The following is a 20,932-nucleotide window of genomic DNA, read 5'->3' as shown; positions in this document are numbered from 1 at the left end:
TGTGTGTGTGTGTGTGTGTGCTGCATTATTATTGTGTGCCTGTGAGCTGGTGTTGTCTGTAAATCTCCCCCTGGTCCCAGCCTGCTCTGGCTGGTTTTATTGAAGCAACAGACAGCGTGGGTACACACACACTCTCTGACACACACGCACACACACACACACACACACACACACACACGCTTGGAGCAGCCCTGATCCCAGGCTGATAGAGACAGACAGAGACTTGGTGAAGTTGAGAGAACAGCCTGGGGTTGTCTGCAGACCACGGGGAATACGCCCCCGAGTTACGAAAAGATGGAGCATAGAAGCCCAAAACTCTTGCGAACCTCCCCCCCCCCCACCCTCCTCCACCTCCACCCTCTCCCTCCCCCGTTACTAATGCTGCCATTCGGCTGTCTGACTGCTGTCTGTCATCCACTCCATCGGCTGCTTCATCATTCCCTTTTTTATTTATTTGATTTACCTTTGCATAAATTTAGCAGTCTCATTTTTGTGTGTGTGTGTGTGTGTTTTTTGGTTTTTCGGTCCACGGGCTGCGTCGGTCGTTCCCCTTTTGTTCATCAGTGCCATCAATCTTGAACGGAGAAAACCAATGCATCAGCAGTGTAATTTTGTAATCAGCACAGCGAGGAATACAAATCAGATCGGAAGCGGGGCCGTAATGCATGTAATCCATCAGAGTGAAAGTGTTACAGACAGCTGATAAACATGCATTTTTTTGAGGTGATTAATTGACTGAATAATAGATTGATCTCTGCGTACACTCACAGATCTAGAGTTTTATTTCGCTCTTGCCCTGCCCGAGTTCGTCCACGGGACTGGCTCGGTGAGGCGTGGAGACTGTAAAAATCATTACAAAACTTCGATTCAAATGCGCCGGACAGTTTGGGAATAATAAAAGCGATCTTCGCCATAGCGCCGCGAGCTTTACAATGTGTCTGATTGGGACATTTCATTTTGTTTACGACATTTATTTATTTTATTGCTCTCCGTCGGTGGCTATTAGGAATTTTAACAGCGTCGCAAAAAACGCCGTCTCCTCGTACGCGGGGCCGCGGCGCCGCCGCCCGCTCATCGTGAGCCCCGGTGGCCCCGCACTCCAGTCGACAGACGCAGCGAAGCCCTACTTTGAGACGGAGACGAGTGAGCCATCCAATTAGAGACAGGGGCAGTAAATAGGTGATATATCACCGTGCTAAATACGGCAATAATAAGCACAGCTCCGGCATTTTGCTTTTCTTGGCGAGAGAACAAAGCCGGTCAGCCTTCGTAGCTGAAATGTCTCCTCGTGCCCGTTTTCTAGCCTTTTCTAAACTTTCGTGATGAAAATTAACGATGGATTCATCATCGATGGATTCATCATCGATGGATTCGTCATCGATCGACCGTCCCACCGACAGCGTGGTCGTTTTGTGTGACGAACAACCCCGACACTCGCAGAACGTTCTGGGCATAGCGTTCGTTCTCCCCGACGCACAACTGGTGCCAACGCCGAGGACAATTGATATCGTTTGCCCAATTCAAATACATCGGGCCGCGGCCCGGCCCAGCTGTGGCTATCTCAATGAAAGATTGATGAGGCTCTTCAGGTAGATACAAAGCTAAGTGTCTTGTTTATTAATGTGCCGTGATTGGATCCATTAGCCGCGTTGTGTAAACTAATCGCCGTATAATGCGTGTTGTCATTTCAGCCTAACGCCTCGTAATGGATTCCTCCTCCGTCTTTGCAAATGCTGGTATTTTCTAATACACTCATAGAAATACTGTTGTGTCAGGAGTAAGGATTTTTTTTCTTCTTTTTTTATTCCTCTCCATCCGGTCCACTGAACAGTAAGCATGTTTCACATTTACATTGATTGCTGAATTTGCTGTACGCCCCGGCTCGCTGTTCTCTGACACCGGCTAACGTAATATAGAGATTGAGCGCAGGTTGCAGCGGATTTGGATGAATGAAGTGATGAAGCCTCACTTTTCTACTCGATTCCATCTGGTGGAGCGCAGATTTACTGGCAGTCCAGGTGTTTAGCTCTAAAAGGAGGGAGTTTGTAAATGAAAACTACAGATGAGCAGAAAATAGAATAAAAAATGGGTCACATCTCAGCAACATCCTGAGATATTACTGCAGACAGCCTTTTCCCCTTCTGCATGACATGACATCCACATACACGTCAGCATGGCGGCAACACTGGGGACGAGGATTATTGACTAGTAATAGCAGATCTAATGGAGTCGCTTTTCAAGAAAGGATAAAAAAGAAAGAAAACAGCCTCGCAGAGCCATAACCGTATCGTAAGCACACTGGCTGACATCCAGCTCGCCATCTTCTGGGATCAATTTCTTCAAAGCATAATGCCTCTCTTTTTATTCCGCGTCTGAGATGCAGAGTTGGTGATCTCAAGGTGCGCAGGGAGGACTTTGAAGTGCTTTGAAGGAGTCGGAGATGGAAGATTCACAGGCCAGGTTTCTCCTCGCCGAGATCGTCTGACCTCGAGCGAACGACGTGAAACTGAGCAAATTGAGAATAAGTCGAGGAGCGCACGCCGCTGTTCAACGTACGTACAGGAGAACAAACTACCTGTCACAATCAATTTGCAATGGCGAAGGATTTCAAAGAGGTATCGGAGGCTTTTTTAAATGAAACAAACCCAAACTCTGTCTCCTTTTTCATAATAACGCATTTCCATGATTAGAAGCATTTTGAAAACCGGCAAACGCTGTGAGATGAAAGAAATCTAATTTTACAAAATTAACAAAACACAAAACCCTTTTTTTTTCTTTTTAATTGTATTTTTTTTTTTCTGTGTGTCTTCTCACCTTCGTCGCCGTGCCACGTTACGAAAGTGACAGTTGTGCTTTGCGTCTCCGCAAACACGCGTTCGCCGGGTCATTGGGCGGGGCGGGCTGCGTCTATAAATAGGCTCGGGCCCGCTCCGATAGCGGCGGGTTCACGCTAAGACGGCACGCCGCTCGCATGGGAACTCCACTTCACACGGAGCAGCCCAACACACACTGCACCGGGACACAACGAGGGAACAAAGGAGCGGAGTAGTGTGTCACTCTTGTATTGTTTTTTTTTTTAAAAATTCATTTGTGTTTTTATTAAAGCAGTTGGCGTGCCACAGAGTGTACCACATGCTGCGGCGCTACAATAGCTGTTTGGGACGTTGGCCGCTAATGGACGGGTCTGGGCCTTCACCGAGACACGAGGAGATTACGGACGAGAGACGCGACCTGGTTGGGGGTCCACGGTCACACAAAAGGTTTAATAGTCAGCTAATGAGGCCGAGCACACACGACCCACTCGCTTTTGATTTGGCCTCAAAAACGTCCGCTGGAGTTGCACCGGTAAAAAGCGGCGCTATATTTAGCCGATATCACAAATATGAGCTCGGGCAAACGATCGGCGCAAACACACACCTCTCCATCCGGCTGGACGGTGCAACACCGTTCCTTTGCTCTTTCCATTGTCCTAATTATAAACACGCACACAGTTCCTTCCTTCCCGCACCGAGGTTCCCACAAAACCAATCGGACGAGCTGAAAGGCAGAGTCACAATGATGTAATTACTTCTCCAGGTTCCCAGGATACACTGAAAAGAAAACAGAGGGGAGGAGGAGGGGGGCTGCAGGGAGGGCCGCGGCTCAACAGCAAAGCCAGTTTTCGGGGCTCTTTAAAGCCGACTTGGGTGTAAAGCGATTCTGGATCCCCCCGATACATGATTTAATGGCACATTCTCCATTGGTTCAGCCCACCGCTCAGCCAGGAGTCATGCGGGGTTCACTACAGTCTGGGAAACAAACCCGGTGGTGGTTGTTTTCGGCCCATTGGAGGGGAAGGGCGTCCTTAGAGTACGTCTGCCTTGACAACAGCGTTGCATTCTCATTGGATGAGGCGTCCGCGAAGCGCTCAACCTGCGTTGACAACATTTTTGCACACATTTGAGTGTGCACACGTCTCACAATGGCTTAAACACTCCTCCGCAGTTTTATATATATATCCACAACATGACCTTTCGCTAGCAGATTAAATTAACTGTTTTTTTTTAATCATATTTGCATCCGATCTGAGAAATGTCAGTGCAACTAAGTAACTCTATTTAAATCATGACTGTTTGTAGTCGTCCTTGTGGCCACTACGGCACTTGAGGAAGAAAAGCTCTCTGGAGGGGATGCAGATGAGGAGGTGGGGGGGGAAAGAAAAACCCTCTTTGGTTGCTTTTGAACTTGGTATTCAGCGCTTTTCAGAGATGACCTTCGGTGACTTTGTTTTCAACCACGCTCAAGTGTCTCGGGACTGGTTTGCAAGCAAAACAACACGACTCCATGTGCAACATGGTGGATTTGAAAAGTGAAGGAAGAAAAGGCCGACGAGACGAGCGAACGCATGATGAGGGTTGGTGACGCTCCCCGTAACTTTGAGGACTTCTTGCTCGGCCCCGGTGTGCCATCCGCTCGGTTCATTGAGTCCATTGAGACGACGTGTTAAAAAAGCTACTCGGGATGCTTTCTCAGCACCATCATTGTAACCAGACTGGCACAAATCAACATGACTGAAGTGAACACTTCTGTAACCACTGAAGACACGCATGATGAATGTATCAAAGACCCTGGCGCACGTACACACAGAACAGCCATTAGTTGTAACGCTTGGTTTTCTTTTCTTACCCCCCTCAACTCCTCCTGCATCAATACAAGTCAATCTCACATTAGTGCAGACACTGGGGTGCACAGCCTGCTTGCTGTATTTTTGGGGTTGTCAGGGGAGGGATGGCTGCTGGTGGCGGTGAAGGAGAAGAGGGGGGGGGGCTGCCTCCTTTTTGAAAGTGTGGGTTTTTGATTCGCTGCCATATCCTCTGAAGCTGAAAAACAGCCCCATCAGTAGCTCATTTCATATGGACGTGCTCTGATGTGGCAACTGCTTCAGCCTCCACTCAGTGTGGCGCTTCGCCGTCGGCTCTCTGTATTCTCGTTGTGCGTTACTCCTTTCTTCTCCATCGCACAATGGCGCTACAAGCTATTTAGCGGGAGGAGGGGAGAGCTGCCGCTAATCTGAATTGTTAACTTGTTGGTATTTCTCGTTTTAAGAAGGGGGGGGGGGAAGAAAAAAAAAAGTATGTCAAGAGCGCGGGACTTTGTCAAAGCTGGACCGTTTTGACATTTTGACCTTTGCTCCGCGGCTGTAAGTGGCTGTCAAAGCAGAGCTGTCATGTCCCATCTCAGACGCTCTGCTCTCCTATTGACTATGTTCAAGTGGGCAGACAGTTGTCTTGGAGGAGTGGGGGGGGGGGGGGCGGTCCTCTGGGCATAATCAAATCAAAAACACTGTCAATAAACAGAAAGAGGAAGTAGGAAACAGTATGGCCAATTAGGGGGGCATTTCCCCTCAAAGTCATGAGAAAAAAAGATTAAAACACATTGAATGTAAGCAACGTAAGTGCCTTCCCTCATGTTTTTTTGTTTTTTTGTTGGGTGGGGGGTACATTTGAGAGGTCTTTTTGTTTGGTTGCCTATTAGCGCTTAATTGAGAGGGTCCTGGGATAAGCTGTGGAAGAATGCGAGGACTGTCCAAGCCGTGGCTCTGCCCCAACAAAAGGGTACAACCTCCCCTCCCCCATCCCCGATTCGCGCTCCGAGCCCCCCCCTCCTTTTCTAATTTTGTTTTTCTCCGCACAAGAGTAATACTGTAAAGTCCGCCAAACGGCATATTTAATTTGTTTGACGAGCCAAGGAAAATTGTTTGCTGTTGAGTTTCTGCTTCCTGCGAGTCTTCCCCTCTCCTCCCAGCGCTGCCGCGTCTTTGTTCCATTCCCCCGGCAGCTTGTTCAACTACTTCCCGTTTGACGTTCATTTGTAACAACTTCAAAACACACTGGCACAGAATATACAGACAGATGTTAGCGATGAAATATTTATCCCATAAATTGTAACCTGGATTCCTCACTTGTCTTGTGAGCTTAGCCAACTCATCTATTATTAATGATGAATGGGCATGTTTTTTTGTCAGCTCTTTGTTGATTTGTAAAAAAGAAAAAAGAAGCCGTACGAGTGCTTTTCCGATTCATTTTATATTTTGTATATCTATCTATTTCTGTGTAAGCAAGTAGCCGATGATGCGGGATGAATGATGAGGGCCAGAAACAGCAAGCTCAGGTCTGTTTTCAGCCGATGAATCTTCATCTGAAATCCATCTTTATCTGCTCTCCGATGGCGATGACTGGCCATTTAAAGATACTCGGGCTGTCTGTTGAGACGGAGCCAGGAGCGTTTGAGCCCGAGCCGGGATCCAGGTTCCTCCCACTGCTTTGACATATAAATAAAAGAGAATAATAATGTTCAGCGGCTGCCTGAGCAGCATGCTAATGCGGCTGAAAGTGCCCTTTAACCAATGCACCATATCAAAAAGGTGGAAAATATGATCCTGAGAGGCGTCTAACAGTCCGTGGAAAGCTGCACAACTGAGACTCCCGTCTTATTTTTTTTATCTGCGGCTAAGTAAAACCATTAGACTGTAATGTCCACATATATCTGAAGCATGCATGCAAAGTGAATTCTGCGAAAAATCAATCCGTGTGAAACTATAAAATCTCCAGACAAAGTCTGTGCCATGCACATAAATCCAACATTGATGCATTGATGCCTATTTGTTTGAAAGCAGCCCCTCAGACTTCTCCCATTCAGCGCTGAATAAAACGGGGACGGTGGGAAATTCAGAGGGTGAGATTAATTGGCATGCAAGCAGAGTAACTGTCCACAGTCTGCCGATCACAGGGCTAGCCAAGCATGACAAGCATAGCCTATCTTCTACTTTTCATTAGGCCACGGACGGGGCCAGCCACAAGCTTTATGCTAAACAGGGTTGATACGGCTGTCTCAGTCTCCCAAAGACCTTTACACCCTCAAAACAAAACAACAGGATACGTACTGGAAAAGAAAACAAACAATGTCAGGGGGAAAGAGAAGAAGATGAAGAAGAAGAAGAAGAAGAAGAAGAGATGGTTCTCGCACAAAGTCTGTCATGCAAAAGAAAAAGAATGAATAGCTGGCGGGGAAATAAGAAGGAAATGTGGTATCAGAAGTCGACTTGATGTGGAGAATCAATGAATAACTGTCTGCGTATGATTAACTGGGCCTTTATTCTGGAAGCGTGCCTGCTCAATTTTCAAAATGTACATTTCATTTATTGGGATCCATTAACTGCGGGGTGTCGGCAGAATTATGATTTGTGTATGCAACAGTGGTAAACTAATTAAAATATCAAATGAGCTGAGTTGTGTTTTATTTGTTTTATCTCGTTGGTGTATGTTCCGACCATGGCTCGAAAACAAACGACAAAAAAATAAATGGGTTCAGCGTTCCTTTGGATGTTGATCGACTTTGTGTGTGTACTACCGTTCTGTTGCTGTGAACTCAAAAACCCCATCTCTCCACTTTTTAAAATTCATATCAAAAGTGCATCTCCAGCAGATTGGTGCTTAAATTCTACTGGATCTCTCTCTCTCTCTCTCTCTCTCTCTCTCTCTCTCTCTCTCTCTCTCTCTCTCTCTCTCTCTACCCTTGAAGGAAAAAGAATATTGCACACCAAGTTAAAGTCCAACAAGCAGAACATACCGACGTGTTTCTCATCACACTTTAACTTAAATGGCAAACAAAGTTCCACTCGGTAACTTTTTGATGTATACGTCTGTGAGAGCGTGACGTCACCGGACGGGTCGCACATTTCCACTTGCAGGGATCGTGTGGAAATGTAAAACACGGTGAAGTCACAGTTCATTTGAAGCTGTTGATGATCATGGGGATCCTCTTCAAGGAATCGCTTGATAACTTTCTTGCCAGGAGTTAAACAAGAAAGAGGATCAGGGAGTTTGAGAGGGAGAGAACAAATGAAAAAAAGGGCGCCTGCTGCATGCGGTGGGGCAACAAAGAGCAGCGCTCTGTAGCATGTAGAGGGCATTCAATATGGCACTGCATCAGTCTTCATTTAAAGGTCAACCGAGATGTGCCTTTCCTTACAATTTCTCCACTGTCAGGTTACCCTCGAGGGCACTGCATTATGTATTTATCCATTTAAGGGCCCCAGTAGTGAGCTGCATCGTTCTTCACTCTGTGAATGCATCTTAGAGAGTACCTCCTCAAGTTTTCTCCGCTTCAAGGGCACTTCATCGCATTTTCTCCAATGGGAGGGCACTCCGAAGGGCGCTAATTACGCTTTCTCCACTGGAAGGGTGCTTCACGTTTTCTCCACTGGAAGGGTGCTTCAGGTTTTCTCCATCGGAAGGATGCTTCATCACGTTTTCTCCACTGGAAGGGTGCTTCAGGTTTTCTCCATTGGAAGGGTGGTGCTTCAGGTTTTCTCCACTGGAAGGGTGCTTCAGGTTTTCTCCACTGGAAGGGTGCTTCAGGTTTTCTCTATTGGAAGGGTGCTTCACGTTTTCTCCACTGGGAGTATGCTTCATCACATTTTCTCCACTGGAAGGATGCTTTATTGCATTTTCTCCACTGGAAGGGTGCTTCATCACGTTTTCTCCACTGGGAGGGCGCTTCAGGTTTTCTCCATTGGAAGGGTGCTTCACGTTTTCTCCACTAGAAGGGTGCTTCATCACGTTTTCTCCACTGGAAGGGTGCTTCATCACGTCTGCAAAAAATACCAAACATTCAAGCTGCTGAATTGTGACAGTTTTGCTGCTTTTCTTTGTCTCATGTGACAGTAAGCTGGACGTGTGTGGTGTGTATTAGACTGTTGGTCGTCAAAACAAGACGTGAGATGTTATAGACCAACAATTTATCTGGAGATGAATATCTCAGTTTGTTGGTCGTCAAAACAATCCACGTTTGCAGACCTAGTTCATTGAACAAGACACCACCTCCTCCCTCTGTGTGGTGCAGCAACAGAAAGGAAAACAGCAGAGACAGAAAAAGAGAGATTTCTCGTTGATTTAGTCGACGATACCTCTTCCTACACTCAGTCTAGGACTTGCGTTTTGAGCCAAAAAAAATTAGCCGCCCGCCCATATTCTACATGTCGCAAGATTAATTTGCAAGAAAGCAATGCAGCGTGTCAGGATGTTTTGTATCGTATCCACCTGCTGTGGATTTTTGGTCATATTACATTTGGTACTAACAGACACTGGGGGCACGTTTAGTCATCCTTTCAGCCTCCTTTTCTCCAATCTTTACCTCCTCAGCAGCTCCTCTTTATCCATCTTCAGAGGAGGTGACCGGAGCTTGGCAGAGGGTGAAAAACAATAGTATCCCCCTCATGGTGAAGTGGACAGGAGTGATCACAGTCCTAACAACCACCGCCGCGACCTGGTTTATGGAAATCACCTCTCCACTGAGCGGACGCCTCCAGCTCATCACAGGGGAATTTCACAAAGGCTCTCACGGGCCAAGAGCAATATCAGCAGAGGGGCAGGAGGGGAGGGATGTCGACACCTTCGCTGGTTGTCTGGTGTCTGTTCAAAAAAACACCAAAGGATGCTTGTGATTTTGGATTGCAAGTGGATCTGGAGAGCGATACTGGAAAACACCACCGCTGGCGTGATGACGGTGATTACTGTCATTGAAAGCGCTGTTTTTTTTTCTCCTGAAACGACATGATTGGGCCCCACGAGCCCAAGAGTGGGCCGGCCCCGGGGGTACAGGAGGTTGTTGCCCTTTCTGTTTGGCATAGTGTTGACATCAGTAGGACATGGGCGGGCCAGCGCTTCCTGGAGGGCGGGTGGGAACGCATTATTTTGATAGTTAACCCCCTCCCTCGAGCTCAAATGACAAAACGTCCACTTTCTGCTGGAGTGTATTCTTCAGCCGAGCATGGGAAGTCGCATTCACAGCCACAGAGTGTTAATAATGTGCCAAACAATTATGTCACAGTCTTTGGCCTCCCATGTGGGAGGGAGAGAGAGAGAGAGAGAGTGAGAGAGAGACCCCTCCCCCCCTCGCTGTGTTACAGTATGCAAATGAGAAAGAAAAAACAGGCTAAAGTCTGAGAACTAGATCTTGTGGAGGTGGGCCGGGCTACCGTTCTGGAGCAACGTGAATGGCATCTGGAAGCTTTTACAGGAAAAGGGGGTGGGGTGTGAATTAGAACAGTTTTCCATGGGAAATACATTGGGGCAAAACCATAATGTGTTGTTGTTGGGGCGCTGGAGGGAGCTGGTTGGCGCCCGCGATGAAGTTGTGCAAGAATGTAATCTATGTCAGCCATGCAGGTTTCCCACCTCGTGTATTTGTGTGTGCTCTGGCCCTCCAAAGAAAAAAAAAAAAGCTCAGTGGGAATACAAATTAAGTGGAATCTGTTGAGTGACACATGGCAGCAACATCACAAGCGCTTGCAACCGCAGGTTTGCTGTGGGAACGCCGCTCTTTGACCCGCGGTGCTTTCAGTTTCCGCACAAAACGTGAGGCGCAACATAAAAGAGCAAGAATAAACTTGCAGAAACGCGTCTCATTGATTCCCTCCCCCTTCCCTCCTGGTTTCCCATCATCAACCTTTATCTTTTCTTCCATAAATTACTGGTATTATTTACATTGCACCAGCACAAAGGCTTGCGGGAGATTATAAAATGGCGATGGGGTCAAAGCGTCCTCCGTGCTCTATAAATTATGCGTCCGCTGCTTGTTTAATCACATGAAGCACAACACTGGCGAACAAACCCAGGCCTGACCTTCTCATAATTAAAATGCAAAGTAACCTGTTGCCTGTCTGCCGCAGTGATTGGACGTGACGGGCAGTCAGTCAGTCGGCATGCTGGTCACATGCGTCCACTGAGCCCGGGGCCCACAGAGCTGCTGTGGTTCCTCTCTCAGGAGGTTTAGATTCCACGTTATCGTGGCGTACAGTACGAAGGAGGCAAGCTGGGCTGACGAGTGTAAAATGAAGAACCTCCGTTTGCATTAAATGAGAACTGGACTGCAACATTTACCCTTGTGTGGTGAAAGAAAACGACAAAACAAATTCCACCGACATCGTATTGATGCATTTCTTTATTTCAGTTCTCTTTTCAAAATAAAAGAAAGAAGGCACGCAAGCGTTAAAAAAAAAAAAAAAATCACACATAATAGGAAGATGTGAAAATTCCACATAACTGCAGTAAAATGTTTCTTTGTGTGTGTGTGTGTGTGTGTGTACCCAAAGCCGACTGTACTACTAAAAGGCTACTTCCTTCCCAGAGAGGAGCTGCCATTAGCCTCAGTGTCGACCCAGGGTTATGAAGCCTTTTAACATTCCTAAGTGTCGCCTCGGAAGCATTACGCATCAGCATGCGAGGGAGGCCGTCCACAGCCAGAGTCATTTATATTTCACGACGGGACCCCTTGATCCACAGAATGAGCCGGCAAAAACAAAACAATCGCTTTAATAATTGGAGGACAGATGTCTTTTTCCCCGGGGAGCCGCAATTAATCTTTGAAATGCGCCGGCTAACATGTCAGCTGAAAATAGAAAGTGCGTGCCCTTTCTCGCTCTCTACCGATTCCATCATTTATTTATTTATTTTCTAAATGTGGATGAGAGGACATTTGCACGAATAATCTACAGTGCAGAGACATGAACTGCTGGTGACATGCGTTGGACAAAAAAAAAAAAAAGAGGAAAAGAGGCGGCTTATACCGGCTTCATGTGTAAACATGCTGCAGTGTGATGTGAGCAATTTATAGGTTACACACACACACACACACACACACACGCACACGCAGTGTTTAGTCTCTCCAAATGTGACATTTTCAACAGATTCCCTTTACATGCCGTCACTCTGTTCAACCCGCCGCCTCCAACTCAGCAACTTTCTCATCTTCCCGCCACCACACTACTTCCTCTATGCGCCTCACTCTTTCACTCGATAGTTAATTAGTGTGACCAAAAATTAATTAGGGTCTTGTCCAAAGAATTCGGGTGTGCGTCGCAAAATTAATTCCTGAGATGGAAGGTAGAGAGGGGGGGATTAATATTCCGCGCGCGACGCTCGTTTGTAGCCTCAGGTTTTTAATGAGAGCCGATGAAGTGAAATGTAAATATCAAACACATAAAACCTGGTGAGTGACTTAACATGGCGACATTTACATACTTGTGATAAAAAGTTAATTCTTCTAAAGGGGATTTCAAGACCTGTGTGCTTTTGCTAACAGCAGGCTAATGCTAATACCCAGTGTTGGGCAGTAGCAATGGGATTACTCTATTGAGAAAGGAGATTAAGATTTGCGATTACGTACAATACACTCAGAAGTAGCATTCCTGTTTCTGCCAGATCGCCAAAAGGGTAACGGTTTGCTGTTTCCCGGCCTTCAGATACTCCCCGGCTCACGAAACATGACAGCAGAAGACGAGGATGGCGGTAAAAAGCTAATGCTCGATTATGTGGGTTTCAAAGACGCCGATGGAGCGGACACATCTGGTCTTGAAAGGGAAGGCGGCGTAATGGAGCCTGAGCGCCGCGACCTCGTCTCTTCCTTACAATAATTGCAATTTGAGCAAAAGCAGGAGAGCGTCGCCGCAACTTTGAAGTGAAAATATCCACAAAGTGTGAAATTAAAAGACATCGCGTCGCGAGTGCTCCCGCCATCTCTCTCCGCTCGCTGTCTCTCTTCTCTCTGCCGGGCACGAAAAACACCGTCAGGAGTGCAGTTGTCATGGTGATTAATGCAAATGCGCACTGTTTAACCTGCAGAAAGAGAGACGGGGACTTCTCCAAGCATCTGGAACCGCAACTTTCGCGTGGAGAGGGCTGAAAAATCGCACCGGTGCTTGGCGTCTCACTCGCATGTGAGAAGCGACATGCCTGCACTTCAGACGCCGGAAAAAACCCACCGTGCACACCCGGGGCGTCGAGACATCGGGCTGGAAAACCTTTCAGATGTGACAATGCGGTTATTTTGGTCAACGCCGACGCGGAGCGACACGGCAACAAGTTGTTTAGAATGACAGCCGATGCCTCGACGGCGCCATAACAACTGGGATCATTAGTGTACATAAACCGGGCGAAGCGGCGCAGCTACAGTTCTGAGAGCGATGTGACCGACCGAGAATGCCTTAATGAGAGCGGGAAAGGGCAGGGACCAAAACATCATTACGCCGGGGACCATTATATGGGAATGTGCAGCCGGCTCGTCCTCACCTCGTCTTGACCGCTCGACCCCCGGCTCCAGAGGCTAACAGTGTATTTCTGGCCCGTCCTCCGGAGTACACTGCCGCTGTCTGCCGCGCTGACACAAGCCAGACACTCGGAGAGCGAATCTAATTACCGAGACAATTATGATCGTGACCCAGTTCGACCCGGATTTGTAATCAAATGGACTCGTTTACCGTCGGGCTCCGGAGCGCCGTCTTCTGAGGGCCGAGTGCGAACCCAGAGGCTCCTCTGTCACTCAGTGTGTCCGAGACCGCGCGGCCTCTTTGTTACACACACAATCACCGGCGACGTACGTGCTTATTTGTCGGCTGAATGCGTCGCGGTTCTCCCTTCTTTTCTTTTTTTTATGAATTCCAGCTGATCCAAGTAGTCTCACCCGAAAAGGTCTCCATTAGAGCGCGGAGATAATTCAATATCGCAGGGTTTATTTATCACGTGTCGGCGGACTCGTATTGCGATGATGTGATCTCATCGTGTTGATGTTCTACACACCTGTGTGTGATTCAGGGAAAGCCGAAACTACCAACTCGCAAAAGGGCTTATTGAATTTAGTCGTTCAAACATGGCATTCATACAGGAAGCAGTCGTGTGTTAAGAATAGAGGGTCTGCGTTGGTGGGTCTCAATCGTCTCTTGCATTGCGAAGATCAACGTGGGCCTGCACGTATTTGATTGGCCAATGACGAGGCGTTGTGTTTGCGTAGGAAGTTAAGTTATATCATTATTTATTATAACTGAGGGTTTTGGGAACATTAATCAACCCGGCCCCATTCATAATTTGATGCTAACTTTTCGAAATGTCAATAAATCATCTCTGTCCAGTGAGAGTCATTTATCTTGAAGTGAAGGATCACGTTGGCGTTACTTTGTGAATAATTTGCCTACTTTCCACTGTTGGATTTAGACTTATGAAACAAAACAATGAACACAAGATGTTTATGCTTGTAATAAGTTAAAAAAAAAAACCTGCCAATGGAAGAAGTGAACATTTTGCCAAATAAGATGTAATATGTAGACATTAAAGATGAAAAATAGCATTATTATTGTTTAAGTAATAGGAAGTGTTGTGTATCATAATCCGGCTGTAATGCCCAAGAGTATTTTTTCACTTAAAACAGTCAAAATGAGTCCAAAATCAAGTCTCCGTATCTCACTGAAATGTTGTTACAAGTGTTATGCCACTTAATAAGATTACATCGCCAGAGCTAAATACCCCCCCCCCCTCCCTCCCTAAGCTTCTTATCTTAATTTCTAAGATACATGGTTTCACATCAGGACAGCTTTGAAAATAGTCTTTTGGAGAATATGCAATTCTCTGTGCACCAATTAGTTAGTTATGAGACAGATCTCATTAGTGGAGTTAAACCTCTGTGGCACAGCCAGACAACCACAACAACCGAGTTCACCAACCAGGAAAAGTTGGCAACGAGCAGCAGTCCCCCAGGAGCCCGAAGGCCCCGTATTCATGCTGTGCCAGTTGGTTTGAGGTGATCTGCGCTGCTGTTCTGATTACATTTTAAAAGCATCTACCTGTAGGCTCAGAGTCTGCGTTCATCTCGGGCGCCCAGAGGCCTCATCCCTCTCAGGGAGTGTGGTGTGATGAGGCGAGGAGCCTCCACGCCTCTTAATAACATACTCTGCATCCACATAATATCACCTGAGTTGGTTTTTCCCCCCTTAACAACCTAATTACCACAAACAGGCGTTAAAAGGTTTGGTAAGAAGGTTAATCTGGCCATGCGACCAACCAAGTCCTTCTGAAAACAGACGATGACGTACTTCTGGTGGACGTGGAGCTCCAAGCAGGCGGCAGCCTCCAGGGTGGAAGAGCCTTAAACTTTCATTATTTCTAATAAAGTGAGGCCATTTCTCAAGCCTGCAACTTTTCTTATTTCTGTGTGTGTGTGTGTGTGTGTGTGTGTGTGTGTGTGTGTGTGTGTGTGTGTGTGTGTGGGCCCATTAGAGTGTTAAGTATTAATCTGAGTCTGCTGTTGTGAATAAGCGGAGAAAGCAAAGGGGGATTCTGCCAAAGAAAGCTGAAGAGATTGGAATATTTTGGTATAAGCCAATTCGGTTTTGCATATTTTTAAAGCAATTCCTTGCTTGATTAGTTTGGTAAAGGTAATTCTGTTTCATATTACTTTGAACGCACTGTTTCTTATTTTTAAGAGGTTTGATTCTGTGTTATTTGTATTTTGTTTCTTGTACACCAAAAGGGTAAATATTCGTAAAAGCAGCCACTAAACTCTTATTCATTTGACCAAGAGAGTTGTCAGTGGTCTGATATTTAAAATATAGTGTGGTCTAATTGAATAGAGACAATACAGGTAAACCTTTGTGGTAGTTATCTGAAGAAAAACACCCAACATTCCAGTTTACTGAGTGACTTACTATACTACTACTACTACTATAGATGCTACACTTGGTGCTACACTTGATTGATTACCTCAGTAAAAATTGTGTACATGTTTACATTTTGTTCTCAATTGTTTGTTCAAGTCTTCTTCAATCTCAGAATGACCATTGTCCCATTTAAAGTCAAATAGACTGTGTTGTGCTACCTTGTGATTGACAGTCGTTCATTACGAACGTTTTGGTCGCCAACATATCTCCTATTCATCGTTCACTTACTTTGCGCCACCCTCTTGTGTCCGGTTGAAAAAAAGAGGGCCAAAAGAGGGCCTGAAAGCCAAGATGGCGACGACCAAAAAGCCAAACTCGAGGATTCAAAACAGCCGTCCACGAAGCAACGGGCGATCCGTAGCAGGCCTCTTATGAAAGGCCTTTCCTGGGTGAAAGTCCTTTGTGTGTTTGACTCGACCGCCACCGCTCCAACCCACCCTTAGTGGACGTATATATATATATTTTCTATATATATATATTTCTATACATATATTCCCTGGCGACCGGTTGCGTGGCTCAATGTGTTGAAGAGCAGCCCGGCTTTAGATGAACATTTCTATTCAGACTTATCCTTCCAGTGAGAACTCGTACCTCTGAAGTCAGCCTCGCTGCTTTGCATAGCACTCAGACATGTTCGCCGGTTCACCGTGAGTTCTGCGACAAGGTCATGCTCAGTGACATCCCCCTTTTCTCTCTCCCCCTCCTCTCTCATCTCCCGCAGGCTGCCACAGCGTCTCACCCACAAAATCTCCGGCGGAGCTGTTGCTGCTTTCGGGGTCGAGTCGGGCTCCCTCTGAGGATTGCGTCGCGGTTTTCAAAAGAAGTGACGCTCGTTCAGTTTCATTCAGAAAATTAATCTGTGCTTGAAGACAAAATAGGGCCTCAGATATTTATTTTTATTTTTTATACATTTCCGAGGCTTAAACGCAAAACAAAACAGAACAAGGGAAAAAAAAAGAACAACTAATCTGGCTCACTTTGTTGTGGGCAATGTTTTTTGGATCCTCTCTCATTTCTTCTGCTAATTGCAACATGGTAATTAGGTGTAGAGTCTAATTTACTACGGGGCTTCGTTTAACGATATATGCATTATTCAAGGGGAGAACCCGAGGAGGAGGAGGAGGAGGAAGAGGAGGAGCAGGAGGATAACAATAGTACTGATGATACTTGTGGTTTTGATGACAGTGAGGATTGAAATGGGACTCGCAGTGCAGGAGAGGCAGAAAGCATCGACATTGATGAGGATGGCGATGATGATGGCGATGATGCTGATGATGGTGATGATGATTACGGCACCGTGGCGGTGACGGTGGCAGCGGTGCTCGCGAGCCGGGAACATAAAGGAGGGTCATTGACCTCTGATTTCAGTCCTATTTCCCCTACAAGCCAAGTCCTAATAGACTCCATTAACCGAGGGAGGGGGAGAGAAAGCCCTGACGCTGGAGCTTTCAGAGGAAAGTCTGCATATGTGATGACTTGCAGTCTGGCTGGCTGAATGAAGCACGCTCAGAGCCTGATAACCTCCTCTTTCCTTATTATTTCCCCTCATTTAACTCACTGTGGGCCTCCATCACAGTCCATTTTCCCGCGTGTGTGAGTGTGAGACACACACACACACACACACACCAGCCGAGGACATCTCTCACTCCTGCAGCACGCCTGTTATTTCACAGCAATTTTGGATAATGATTTATTTTACCATCCACAATTGGAAGGCCTTCCGCTTGAAAGGGAATGATAAAAACAGTAATCCTTTTGCAATTATGTGGCGCGAGATAGTCACGTTCATTGAGATTCAGCGATACGGCGGGCGTGGACGCAGGACATTCTTCTTCAGTGTGGCCGGCTCAGTAGATCACAGGAAAGTACACACGCCTTTCAAACACACTGTGCCCACTTTAAATACCGGGAATCATAGCGCCGCTTCGTGTGAAGAATAAGGCCGGCGTTGAGCTCGGCGCCGACGTGACCGGGATCCCTTATGGCCTCGGTCTCCTCAGTTGATATTAGGTGTTGTATTTTCCCGACAAATTTGCATTTAATCAAATTACCACGAGCCCTTTATGCAGCCGTTGCGAGTCTGGGACCCAGACGGGAGCAGTTGCCAGGCGGTTTATTCAGCCTCGCTGCCAGCGGTGGAAGAAAACGCTCACACCTTTTTCACTCCAGTAACAGCAGCAACACTGCAGCTTAAGATGCGTCTCATGAGTAGAAGTCTCCTGGATTCATATAAATAGGTATTGGCAGTAGAGCATCAAGTGAAAGTCGTTCTTCGGCAGAAAAAACAGCCCCTCTTACTGATATTTTAATGTCTGCCATAAGTAGATGGTTAATAGTGTGTCAGCAGCGTTTTGCTGTTTCAAGCTGCAGCTGGTGGAGCCAGTTTCCACTACTTATGTATGGTAAATGGACCTACTTTACCAGAGAAAGTGCTTTATAATTGTCCTCTCATTACACATACACCCATGGCGGTGGAGCCGTGGTGAAAAAGGTGCAAACTGGGGTTAGCGAACTTCCAACCCTGCGAATGAAGGACAATACGGTCGTTTGGTCCAGCGGTTCACCACCGAGGGGGTCGAGCCTCCCCCGAAGGGAGCGAGAACTGGATCATGTGCACGCGCCATTTCCTGTGAGTCACTCGTGGGTATTGGACACTGGACTCGAAAGCGAGAATGGCGGACTCCGCCACCAGCAAAACAAACTGCTGTACAGGATCATTGAACGGAAATACAATGAAAAAATGACGATCACATGATGAGGTTTGATTTAAACTTTCGATAAAAAGGTGCAGAAGTACAGCAAGATGTACTTAAAAGTATTCAAGCTAGTATAAAACTGGTGCCGATTGGACATCAAGTAGGCTACTATTAGATTTATACTGCAGTATTTACCTGTTGGTGGATCTTTAGATACAGTTCAGTGGATTAGTCCAGGTACCTCCAAAGGGAGACGCTTGTGTTCATTTTTCTTGCCGTTGAATTCATGAAAACATTCAATTTGAGATCTTTGGTTCCCAAACAGTCCTTAGGGAAAGCCACTTCTTGGTAAAACGCCAAGTATTTAAGGTTACTGGAGCAAAGGGGTTTACTTTCCGCTGGTCATTCATTAAATAGGCCGCTCCACGCTGTGACATTGCCACGGGACACAACCCCTACACCTTATGCGACACGAAGAGAAGGCTGTACGACATCTAAAAGAGATGAACTGTTTCCCATAATCCTTAGGGGGTTTCGGGCTGTGTAACAATATCAAAGCGGGAAAAGCGTGTGGGGGGGCTTTTCGGGTCTGGACACATCAAAGCTAAACGTGCAATCTTTACGAGAAACTGTATCCACAACGGTCCACTTCACAAGAGGACGCTCCACTCGTGTCGCCAGGATGAGAGTCACCCGCACGGAGATTAACTGCAACATGTTCCCCGACTCCTTCGGCAGGTGAAAAACAAGAATCTGAGCTTCCATTTCATGTATTTCTTCCCTCCCTCGTGGCTAGTTTGGACTCGGAAACTCCTCCTTTCAGGTTGTTTTGCTCTTCAGCCTCACATTATGCATCACAGGTAGATTTTGAAGTTGAGAAATGAAGTGGGACAGCAGTTTTGAGAGATCAAGGAGTTGCCGCATTCGAGGCAAAAGCAACACTCGTTGCCACTCAAAGAGCTGGGAGGTTCTCCAAAGAGGCCTTAATTACCAACGGCGGGCGAAGCTTCATTTACAAACCACGGGGCTTTTACTGGGAATCAGAGGAGCTAATAAGTTGCCTGCCCATTCTAGGTCATCACCATGAGCAGGGGGAGCGCGAAGAGGAAGGCGGCGGCTGGTGTTTTAAAAAAAAAAGAAAAATCCCCTTTTCTTGTTAGTTTGTGACCTAAACTCGGCTCTTTGGTTTATCCACTGCTGTTTTGTATCATTATCTGTGTCAAGTGGAGTAATTATCTAACAAATGTAGAAAAGCTGCTCTCTAATTAAATGCCATGGGCTGTGAGAGATGGAGATAAATTATTGATGCTGCTTTGATGAGCGCTAGCTCGCTCTAAGGAGCGAGCAGTCAGTCGCTTTTGGAACCAAATTCACCCAAACTTCTTTCTAGAGGGTGTTTGGGGGGGAAAAGAGAAAAGAAAGTCAGTGTTTCCCACTGGGAGCGCGGTGCGTCGGGTTGTCTGTGTTTAGCAACTAGTTTCTGCAAAGATGTAATTTGCTCATGGGAGGGAGATACTTTCAAACTGGTATTTACAAGTCAGGAAGAGGTGAGGCCACTTGGAGCGGCTGTTTAACAAGGTGTTCATGCGGGGAACATATGCAGAATGTGTTGTCCCTGATCCTAATCTCATGGAGTCCACATTACGACACAGTTCAGAAGGAACCAATCCCCAACAAGCTGCGAAAAAAAAAAAAAAAAAAAGAAATCAAAAAAGCTTTTTACAATAATGAGCCACAAACTGAGGAGAATCAAGTCAAATGAGAAGAAGGGAGCAAGCCAAAGTCAGATAAGAATTTCTTATTATTCCAATAAAAAATACATTCATACAGAAATATAACAATTTTGCAAAACAATTTCAAATAAAAATTTCATAAAGCATAAACATAACAATTTTACAAAAGTTGTTTTTTTTTCCTTTTTTTTATACAAAGATTCAGTTGAGAACAAAGAGCTGTGTGTGTGTGTGTGTGTGTGTGTGAGAGACAGAAGATGTTGGGGCAGTGTGGGATGAAAGCGTTGATGAAAGATGTGAGCAAACACGAGGCTTAATCAAGGCTCAATTACCAACGAGAACGTTCTCTTCTTTTTTTGCACAATAGATATTCCTCTCCTTTGCTCACCAAAAAACGCCGCCAGCGCTTCCAAAATCAATTCAGCGGATTCAAGTTTGTACTCATCCCGTCTGATGGGAAATCTTTACGGACGCGGCGCTCTCCCGTCCCCGACAGCGAGGCTGATCTGGAGCCAGTGGCACAGATCACCTTTGACCTGAAAACGGTACCAAGTACGAGGCCGCAGATCCATCCTTCAAAAATAAAATGGCCGACGCGGTCGTGGGCCTTTGTTTGTTTGGTCCCCTCCTTTTCATTTTGGGGTCAAATCTCCATGTACATCGTGCCCATTTGATCTCCTCTCCAGCCCCGCCCCCCTCCTCCTCCTATGGGTTTCATAATACTGTTGCAGTTCGGCTAAAACAACGCTTCTCTCCAGACAGGGTCAATAACCAGCCTACACCGTCAGCAGTCTGTGACAGATTCCATGCCAACAAAGCCTTTAGCAATTCATTACCGAGAGGCAGTACAAGGCGAGGCCTGTCCGACTGCGGCCTGTTAATTACAATAAATCTTTAGAGTTTTCTTCAGTCCCACTTGCAGGGATAAGAGGGAAGGGGGGCGTGAGGGGGGCGACAATGGTGTTGGTGATGGAGGG

This window comes from Clinocottus analis, unplaced genomic scaffold, assembly GCF_023055335.1.
Source record: "Clinocottus analis isolate CAN_PGR_092001 unplaced genomic scaffold, fCliAna1.0.p SCAF_18, whole genome shotgun sequence".
Classification (NCBI taxonomy): domain Eukaryota; kingdom Metazoa; phylum Chordata; class Actinopteri; order Perciformes; family Cottidae; genus Clinocottus; species Clinocottus analis.
This window is presented reverse-complemented; position numbering follows the sequence as displayed.